The sequence below is a fragment of the Mandrillus leucophaeus genome, unplaced genomic scaffold, assembly GCF_000951045.1.
Source record: "Mandrillus leucophaeus isolate KB7577 unplaced genomic scaffold, Mleu.le_1.0 Scaffold13, whole genome shotgun sequence".
In the NCBI taxonomy this organism is placed as follows: Eukaryota; Metazoa; Chordata; class Mammalia; order Primates; family Cercopithecidae; genus Mandrillus; species Mandrillus leucophaeus.
This window is the reverse complement of record NW_012101254.1, coordinates 267,432-277,854: the sequence shown is the minus strand read 5'-3', so window position 1 is coordinate 277,854 and position 10,423 is coordinate 267,432. Positions and strand designations below refer to the sequence as shown.

At 44.2% G+C, this 10,423-nt stretch overlaps 1 protein-coding gene across 1 annotated transcript in view; it reads right to left on the bottom strand.

The window, feature by feature from the left end:
* Positions 1-4,840, bottom strand: part of CAPN14 (calpain 14) — a 42,017-nt gene extending 37,177 nt beyond the window's left edge. The window contains exon 1 of the mRNA XM_011972545.1: positions 4,751-4,840. The gene's annotated coding sequence lies outside the window, so the exon portion shown is untranslated. The remainder of the gene's footprint in view (positions 1-4,750) is intronic.
* Positions 4,841-10,423: the final 5,583 nt, after the last annotated feature.

The following is a 10,423-nucleotide window of genomic DNA, read 5'->3' as shown; positions in this document are numbered from 1 at the left end:
TCTTGCGTCCTTGCCCTGATGTTCAGTTCACATGTTTGCTGAACACCTACTATGTGCTAGATAGTATGTCTCAGGCTGGGAACATAACACCTGGCCTTTGATCAACCTATAGGGGTAGAGTCAGGTCTCTGGAAAGGAAGCTAAAGAAATAAGTACCATGCACTCATTCACATGAACCTGTAGAATCCTCCTGGGGGATGATGGATTTCCAGAGAACTCTGGCATCTTGCCACAACCCACTAAGTTGTCTCAGGCAAAATTGGAGTCGAAACCTAGGCTCTTTGTACAAGACTCTGTCTACATGATAAAAAGCACCAGATTGAAAAACAATCAATTCCTTGTTCTCGACAGTCGGAACAAAAGAACAAGACTAACTATAGGCTTTGCTTGATTTATCATGAGCAGGGATTGTACTTCTTTTGTGTAATAGGCGGTGTGCAGTGGCCATGGAGTGCTAGGTTTGGAATTAGAAAACCCAGAAGGCAAGTGGGTTTGCTGCCTCTTCCCGGATGCCCGTGTGCTGACTCCTTTACCCTCTCTGAGCTGGCTTCCTCACCCTCAACACGGAATGACGTGTACTGTGCCTATTCTCAGAACTCAAAAGACATAACCGTGTGAAAAGACTTGACGGAAGTCTAAAGTAGGAGTTGGCAAACTACAGCCTGGATAAATAAAGTTTTACTGAAACTACAGCCATGCTTATCTGTCTGGTATTGTCTGTGGCTGCTTTTGCATTACAACAGTGGAGTTGAGTCATTGCCACAGAGTTCTTAGGGGCCACAAGCCTACAATATTTACTATGCCATCCTTTACAGGCAAAGTTTGCTGAGCACTGCTCTAAAGCACTATTGAACCAGGTAGATTGCTGCTGCAGGGCTAAGGACAGGGGTAAGCTCCAAGTAGGAACTCACAGATTAAAATGTGGTTGGTTGAATCCATCATTAAGAATTTATCTTAATGCAACAGTTTTATCTCTAATTGATTCGTTGACTTTTTAATAGACCCTTAACATTTACAGTTGCATTCATGTCTCAAAACACTTGCAAATGTGGCCTGCAGTTTCTCTCTGCTAAAGTTTCGTGTCTAATCCCTTATTTAGATGTGATAACATCAGGCATTCCTGGGCAGTTTTCAGGTGGTTCTGTGGTTACTGATTATGAACAGGAAAACCAGCATCTCTATGTATACATCATGACCTGTTCATAAAAGATGAAATGATTTTGTAACATTAATGGTTTGAAAGACTTTAAATTTTTTTTTTTACTGTTTCGACATCTGTCTGCATTTAGATCAAGTTTCTAACAGAAAACGTCAAGCATGATTCTTCATTTATTAGAGCAGACATTTGCCTTTCAGGAAACAATGATGAATGTGGCCCAACTATGAGTTCTTGAAGGCAAGAATGGTATAGGCTTTTTTTTTTTTTTTAATCTCTAGTCACATAATACCATGAATAAACAGATGCTTGATAAATGCTGGCCACCGATGGAAGGGATGGATGTTTCTTCACTTGGAAAATGTAAGGAACAATAAAGCATGCCCTCCCCTCCCCTCTTATGAAGCTGAACAGAGATAAAGGAAGTTAAAGACTTCCTGTGAACTGTCAATCACTTGGCTGCTCTTCTGGAGTCTGATCACATTGCTGGGGCCTGATTTAGGTTGAGGGAGCCTCTTGAACATCCTTCCCCTCCGAAATGTTCATCCAGGCTTGCCTGAGGGCTCCTTTCCTGGGTGGTATGTGGGATCCACGTCAAAGCAACCCAGGGAAGTAAAACCAAGGTCAGACCTAAAAGAAAAAGGAGTCTCCAAAGGGAACATGCACCTTGGGAGAAGGTGGGGGAGAAGAGCAGGAAGTCCCTTAACTGGCAGTCCCAGGGTGGGCATCCCCTGGGCTGACTGCATGCCTCTGTGGAGGTCTAAGAACTTGACTGGTGGAGCTCCCTACTCACCCACAGCCACCCCACTTCCATTTGACTTTATGAGACACGGCATAGCCACAAATCTTTGCAGAGAAGAAGACTCCCTGGAGCACGAGTTGCCATGACCTGGACACAGCTTTTCCTGAGCACAGGAAGTGGATACTTGGCCTGTGTGGAAGTTGCACCCTGGCGTCGCTCACTGCAGCTGAATCAAATATGAGGCTAGAAGGAACTTAGTGGTCATCCCATTCAGTGTCCCCATGTACAGACAGGACCTCGGAGCAGTTCCAGGGAGGCATGGCCTGCTCGGCCTGACTGTGTGGGGAGCCCTGGGGCATCTCTTCTCTCCAGCACAGGCACATCCTCTTTGTACAGTCTCCTCCTAAACTATGACTTCAGTGGGGTCACTCTGTTCCCCTCGAGCTGCCCTGCTCTGACACTTTCCACCCCAAGAGGTAGTGGGACCCTAGCCTGAGAGCCATCCCCTACTCTTTTTCTATCCATTCCCACACTTTCAAAGAGCCAACCCTTCCGATTTTCAAAACAAAATATCAAATGATTCTGAACACTTGACAACACATTTGGACAGGAAAGAGTTTTAAAGCAGATGTAAATTCATTCTTTTATTTTTTTGCAGGGGCATTTGCATCTTCAGAGAGTCACGGAATTTGAGCTAGATGAGCGGTCAGACTGAGGTAGCTCTTCTCCTCCTCTGATCCTGCATTTGCCATATGACTGGCCATTTCACATCATACCCTCAAAACCACACAGCTCATGGCGTCAAGTCCAAATGGCCAGGCTCTTGGTGTGTTAGTTCCTTTCTGTCTACACAAACCCCCACCACAAACCCTCTGCTCTGTCCAAACTTACAAAGGAGATGTCGCTTCCTCCTGACCCTTTCTGCCTCAGATCTCCCTCATCCTTCAAAGCTCAGGGCAAATGTCCCCTCCTCTCCAGAGCCTTCTCTGGAAACCTCTTGTCTTCTTCTTGTGGGGCTTTCCTGCCCTTCGCTCACACTCATGAACTGGGGAGAGGATGCTGGTTAACAGCCCCCTCTTCTAGCAAGCCCACTCCCCGGCTGGAAGACTCGGCCAGTCATTTCAGGCTCTGATTAACGCTACTCCAGAAAATCAAGGTATGCAGTTAAAAACCCAGGAAAACTTTTGGAAAAAGTAAGCCAATTAGAAACATCTTAAAAAACAAAAAAAGAAAAGAAACTATTTGACAGTAAATACTATAGCTAAACACCTACAAACTATATGATACAATTCCATTCCTGGTTATTACCCAACAGAAATGCTTAAATTTATGCACCAAAAGACATGTGCAAGAATACTCACAAGAGAAATATGCAAAATATCCCCAAGTGAAAACTACCCAAATGTCCATGAACATGGAGAAATATTAATAATATCCATATAAATGGATATCACATCCATTTATACAATGAAATACTTCACAGCTCTGAACAAACAAGAATTACATACTGCAATATGAATGAGATTCACAAACAATACTGAGTAGAAAAAATTCAGACACAAAAACTCTTTGATTCCATTTACATAACTTTCTAAAGTGATGAAACCAATGTATATGTTATAAATTAGCTTAGTGGCTACCCTTGAGGTCGAGCGATCTATCACCAAACCAATTATACCACTGATAGTTACATCAATTCCATTCCTTTTCTACTGCTTGTTTTGATGGTCAGGAGAGAGATTTACAAGGGAGTTTGAAAAGTGGGAGAATCAATTCATTCAACAAGGCTTTATTGCACTGCATGCTTCCCCACGGGCCAGGCATTGCCCTAGATGGTAGGGGTACAGGATGGATTAGACAGAATTTCTGCCCCCGAGGAAGTCACAGTCCAACAACCAGGCTCACACTCTAGAAAGGGCCTTCACTCTTCAGGATGAGGTGCCCACTCTGTGAAATGGCCAGTACCTAACTCATCCAAGAATTCTCCCCCTAGAAAATCAAAGGTACCCCTCACTCTATCAGGCTTTAAAGATGTACCCAGGCTGAAAAACCTAGGTACCACCCACCAAAACATTATCATACTGTGCCTCCACAGAAGAGGGTTATTAGCGGAACTGAGAACCGACTGCCTCACTCCGGAGTCCTCCAGAGCCTTGATGAGTGATTTCCAGTGCCCATAGGCCAGCAGACCACCTAGACAAGGGCAATTTTGAGATTTCTAGTCTAGGCAAGGGCCGTGCCAAGCACCACACTGACAGCTATCATTTGAGGCACAATTCCACTCTTACAGTGTGGTCACCATCCCAGTGTGTTCTTCACATCTAATTTCATAGAGGAAGTCAGCCCAGCCCCACTGCTTATTAGAACCAGAGAGCAGTCGGCCTCCTTGACTCTGAGGATCCCATAAGACCTCAGTGAGGAACTGGCTGCCTCCAGATTCCTTCTCACCAGGAGGCTCAGGAGACCACTGGGATGGCCTGTGTTCTGGGAAATGACAGCACCTAGCCGCATCAATAACTCTACTAAATGACTGAGAGAAAAAACAGAGCGAGAGACACCACAAAAAACACACACCCAAAAACACACCCACATCTTTTTTTTTTTTTTTTAATGAGGAGATTGGGGCCAAAGGGCTGAAGTCTATTCCTCAAGGTCACACTAATAAGTGATGGCAAAACTGAGGACAAAATTGAAATCTCCAGACTCCAGGGCTTTTTCTGTATATACTCACCTACAAAGCTCAAACCAGGAGAAGCAAATACCTTCCTCTCACCTTCTAAACCCAGACCCTGTAGAGTCTCATAGGGCCTTTGGGCTAACTTGGACCCACCCTTGGAACTAAAGAAACTTACCTGCACAGGAGATTTTGCTTCTTTAAGCACCTGGGTAGGCTCTAATCCTGGTGCAGTCAGAAGCCAGTAGCCTGAGACCACCTCTTATATATGGGTCCTTTCTACACATGGTGTTTGGCCAAGAATTTGCAACCCCACCTCCCAGGACCTTGACTCCTCCCCAGTGTGTGTTCTCTGGAAGGGAGTGGAGTACCCAGGGCTTTGTGACTGGATTACACAAATCCAATTATTTCTTTAGAACACCATACAGAGAGAACCTGTTCCAGTAATGCCTTGATGAGAGAGTTAGTCATCTTCTCACTTTCAACCCTGGGGAGGGTATTTTCAGGTGAGACATAGAAAAGCATTTCACTGCAGGAGCACACGACCCCACTTGCTCACCTCCCCACCACTCCCAGGACACCAAAGAACCAAGACAGAGATTCCCGTACATCCCTATGTTTAAACTAACATCGACAGAAGCCTAGAAAGTATTTTCAAGAGGTGGCTGTGGGTTTTCTTTTATGATTGTCAGAGTCTCAGGGATGTCTCCTGCTAAGGAGGAAATCTGTGATTCATTTGTGCTATTGAGATAGCTCCCTCTTCCTTCCCAACCTACTTTCCACATCCCCCATTTTGGCCATCTGGGACTCAGAACATTGGCCTCCCATTGGTTGTCTCCTCACAGTTCACCCTGGGTCCCATTGCTCCAAATCTGGTTGTTCTTCCCTTAAAGTTTTTCCTGGCCCTCCTGTAGTTGCTCTAGACTTCTTCACTCCCCTCCCCCCACCACTCCCAAATCCTTCTCCTAGGCTTCCGTCACCACTTGCACAGATTTCATCATAGCAGCTTAGTCGGTTCCAGCTTGCCGGCCTCCATGCTTGCACACCTAGGATCCCCATACCTAGTACCCAGGAGGTGCTCAATATGTGTCAGTGAAATCAGAGTCCCTTCCCTGTGGAAATCCTCTGTCCTCTTCCTCCCCACCTGCTTCTTGGCATTTGCCTTGACTCTAATCTCTGCAACTCAATCATTTTGTGTGATTATCACTCCACCTATTTTATTAGTACTGATAAATTAACTAATATTGATAATAATAGCCAACATGTTTTGAGCACTTATGACATGCCAAGCACGATGCTAAGCACATTGCATGCAGAATCTCATGAAATCTTCACAACTTTGTGAGGCAGTGCTATTATTATCCACATTCTACAAAAAGAAGACGGAGGCACAGCACGGCAACTCGCCCAAGATAACCATAGCCGGTAAACAGCAGAGATGGGGCTAAAGTCCCAGGAAGTCAGGTTGCACTAACTTTTTCTTATCTTTGTCAAGGAATTGTCTCCCCGCCACTGTCAAATCAAATCCAAAGCTTTCTTCCTGAGTGCAACACTTTTTGGAGCCTTCCCCCTGCCTCATGCACCAAATAGCCACCCTTCCTCGCACAGGTCTGAAGGTGTTATGGGGATAGTAGAAGCAGTGGATTTAGGAAGACTATTATTATTATTGATCTGTCTCCTAGATATATAACCTTTTCATTTTCATCTCCTCATCCTGGCCCCTTAGTTATCTTCCCCCTTCTATTCATCATCTTTCCAGGGACTCCAGGTGAGGGGCTTCCGTTCATCCCTTGGGACAGCACCCTGCACCTGGCACAGGGCTAAGCTCACTGTATGTCTGAGTTGTTGCTATGGTCACCACTGGGCTTATTATAAATTGTGTTGTGGATTCACAGAGCCATCCAGACACAGAGGGTAAGGCCCAAGGGCCATTTCCTCCTGTGACAACTCTTGAAAGTTATTGTCCTGGGTGACAGGAAACAGATGGCCAGGGAGGCTCACTAGCCTTGCACAGCAGCACTGTGGCCTTTTGACATCTCAGAAGTCATACATCCCTTCCCCAGGCTTCCGATTGTCACCCAGGACAGACTAGTATGCCTGAGAAAAAGGCAGTGAACTCGAGTGCATCTGGTGATGAGCCTTCTGTCTCTGCAAGGCACACGCAGTCCTGACCCACAGTGGGCTGTGGACCAGAAGTGGGTTGGCAAGTTTGTGATTTATGACCAGAAATTTACTTTCCTGTGGAAACAAGATTTTAGGAGTTGTGAATTTCCCAGAAAGGCTTTGGTGGGCTTCACAGGCTCAGGAGCAGTAGAACCGGAGCACTTGCTGGAGTTCTAAGTCCTGGAGGCAAAGCAGAGGGAAACGTGTTCCTTGGCTGGTGTTGCAGTGGAGTACTGGAAAACGAGGGTTAGCTCGAGAGTCAGAAACACAGATGCAGGTTCACTAACTCTGTGAAGCCGGGCAAGCCATTTTCTCTTCCTGGGACTCAATCACATGAAACACAATTGTGCTCATCCTCTCTCTACTTTCTGTTACAACATGTATGATTCTGTTTGGGACCAGCCTTGAGCAAACATTCAAAGGAGGTCAAATGCGTCTGTGGCATCTTCTAATGCCCTACTTTCCATTTCTTCTAGAAGAGTCCAAGTGCCCTAAATAATCTGCCTCTCCCACAAACCTAATTGCTCTCTAAAGTTTCTCCTTCCTTTCCCTCTAATCAAAATTCTCATTCCTTCAGGGCATGGGAAAGCAATTGAATTGAATTCCTGATGTCTCACTACTGTGAGAATAGCTTACAAGTCCTTAACCTCACCATAATATTTGCATTTTTTAAAATAGAAAACTCCTTTTCCAGATGAATCCCTGACTGTTGGAATTTGGGGCACTGAAATAAGAAGTAAAAAAATCCAGTTGAGGAATAAAATAGAGTACCTGAGACAGTAAATAGTGACTGCTCCAAGGTGACCTTTCATGGGCACACAGGTTATTTATGGGGCTTCATTAGACTCACATTAAGGAACAAGTAAAACTGTTTTGTATCCAACACAACTGTAAATAAGAAAAACTACTGAAACGCCTATGGCTAAGCTCTAACCATTGATTCTCTGTTTTGCCAACATAAGAGTAAAGCGAGAAAGTCATGGGGTATCATTACCCTGGCCAGGGTTACTTCTGGTAGCCCCACAGACAAGGGATGTCAGGCTGTGGTGGCTGCAGCAGCACCAAAGCTTCATAAAACTAACTGACGGCCGGGTGCAGTGGCTCACGCCTGTAATCCCAACACTTTGGGAGGCTGAGGCAGGTGGATCACGAGGTCAGGAGTTCGAGACCAGGCTGACCAACATGGTGAAATCCCGACTCTACTAAAACTACAAAAATTAGCTGGGCATGGTGGCATGCATCTGTAATCCCAGCTACTCAGGCTGCTGAGGTAGGAGAATCGCTGGAACCAGGGAGGCAGAGGTTGCAGTGAGCCAAGATCATGCCACTAACCGACAAGTCATGCTATTCCTTGATGTTTTTTTCCACCTGATTTTTGTTCATTTGGTTGTACATTTTCAAAACCAGGATCCAACAAGGAAAAGAGAAGGGCTTTGATTTGTGAGTGGGAGAAAGGGCAATAACAAGTTCAGAAGAATGAAAGGAAAAAATGATGATTCCGTATATAACTTTCAAGCATTAGAAATCTATCCAAGAACCAAGATAATAAAAAGAGGCTTTGTGGGGTACCTCATAAATGAAAAGTCATGGCCAAGGTTTCAAAGTAAATTCCAAGACCTAAGTTATTAAATCCTTCACATTCACAATCTTTTTAGAATGTCATAGAAAATATTCTTTAAGAAATTCATTGTGAAGTTTGAAAATAAACACAGACAAGCTATTTTCTCAACAGAAGGGCGTTTTCCTAAGTTCTCAGAGAACTAATTAAAATTTCAATAACATTTATTCATAACAAATAATTTGAGTGAACTCTGATTGACAAGGACTGCTCTGTCTGGGGAGGGCTTGGGGACAGCGCCGTGAGTCATGCCCATCAGGGAGGCAAGGCAGGTACAGTGCACGTTTTTTATTTTCTGCCTCTATTTCAATTGTGTACTTGGCATTGTTTAATGGGTTCAAATCAATACACTACTAAGGAACATATTTCTAGCCATTCTCTTCTTGACCCTTTCTTTGTTCCTGATACCATTTTCTCCAAGTGTCTCACAGTTTTACCTTTGTTTATCTGCCTTTTTGGGGTTTGGTTTTTTCGGTTTATTTTTGGCTTTGTTTTCCTTTTGACCTGTAAACTACCTATCTTTCTTGGCAGAAAAGTATTTCTATTTGACATTATGATGCTCATGAGAGGGAAATCTCATTGCCAGGGAGAACAGCGTGGTTTCTGCATTTCCTCCCGAGAGATGGTTGCAAGGTTTCTGTTTCATGTCATTGGGGTATAGTTGGAAAGAAGCCCTGATGGTAAATAAACCATGACTAATTTCAAGGATACAAAAGTGAATAAGACATTGCAACTGATGCCCAGAAGATGCAAGAAAAGAGGTACAAAGGGCCTTGAAGTCAGCAGCACCCCAGCCAGAATGAGGACTCTAGCACAGTTGCCAACGTAGCAGCCCCAATTCCCAGGAGTTTTTCACACATAACCCTCTGAAGCAATGTATCTAGCATGGAGGCATCAGGTCTGTCAGTCAAAGGAATTTCTTACCTTAACAACTATGTCAAATAGCCACCCTAAGGCTTGCATTATCTTAAAATAGGGGGATTCTCTATATACAGAAAATAACACACTTTTATGGAGTTGAGTGGGCAAAACTTTTCAATAGAACATGGAAGAGACTTATGTTGAAATGCATTTTCCTCCTATGGTTCCATGGAAAGGTTTATCTGTGCCTTTCAACGCATAAAAGACCAAACTTCCCCTCAACTGAAAAGCATGATATCTGGTAAGTCTTTGAGTCTGGGCTTTTTTGAAAGAGGAAGCAGCTCTGAAAACATCAGTCGCCTAGGTGGCCTTCATACCTGCGCCTCCCGAACACATAGCACCCTCCACTTTGACCTGGCCTCTCTGGAATTATGTGGAGTTTGCAACCTAGAAAGACCTTACGTTTGGAGCCAGATCAACCTGCAGTTTGACCCCAACGCTACTCCTTACTAGTCGGATAGCCTCAAGATAGCAACTCACCTCTAAGAGCCTCAGTGTTGTCATCCACAAAATGGGAATGATAGATACTTTACATGATTAGTGGAAAAATTCAATTGTTTGTATTGTAATGAATTTAAAACATTTAATCCAGGGGCTAGACAAAATGGGTACTTAATATGCACTCAGTACACTTTTTGAAAATCATAATTGTGATTATTCACTAATGATTGGATTTGGTGCTTACTGAGAGGTTTTTGAGAACCTTTTAACCCCTTGGACTAAGTGTGATTGGTCTATAGGATATCCAGGTGAAAGTGTCAGAAATAGATCTGGAGTTCAAAGTGTTACGGAGTGAATGTCTGCATCCTCCCAAAATTCATAGGTGGAAATCCTAACCCCCAATGTGATCATATTAGTAGGTGGAGGTTTGTGGAGGTACTTAGGTCATGAGGGTGGAGCAATGAATGGGAGTTACGAATGGGAGTTATGAATGGGATTAGGGCTCTTATAAAAGGGACCCCAGAGAGCTCTCCTGCCAACTTTCCACCATGTGAGGATACAACAAGAAGTTGACAACATGCAACCTGGAAGAACCTGGTTCACCAGAACCCAGCTATGCTGGTGCCCTGATCTCGGGCTTCCAACCTCCAGAGCAGTGAGAAATAAATGTCTATTGTTTATAAGCCACCCAATCTACAGCATTTTGTT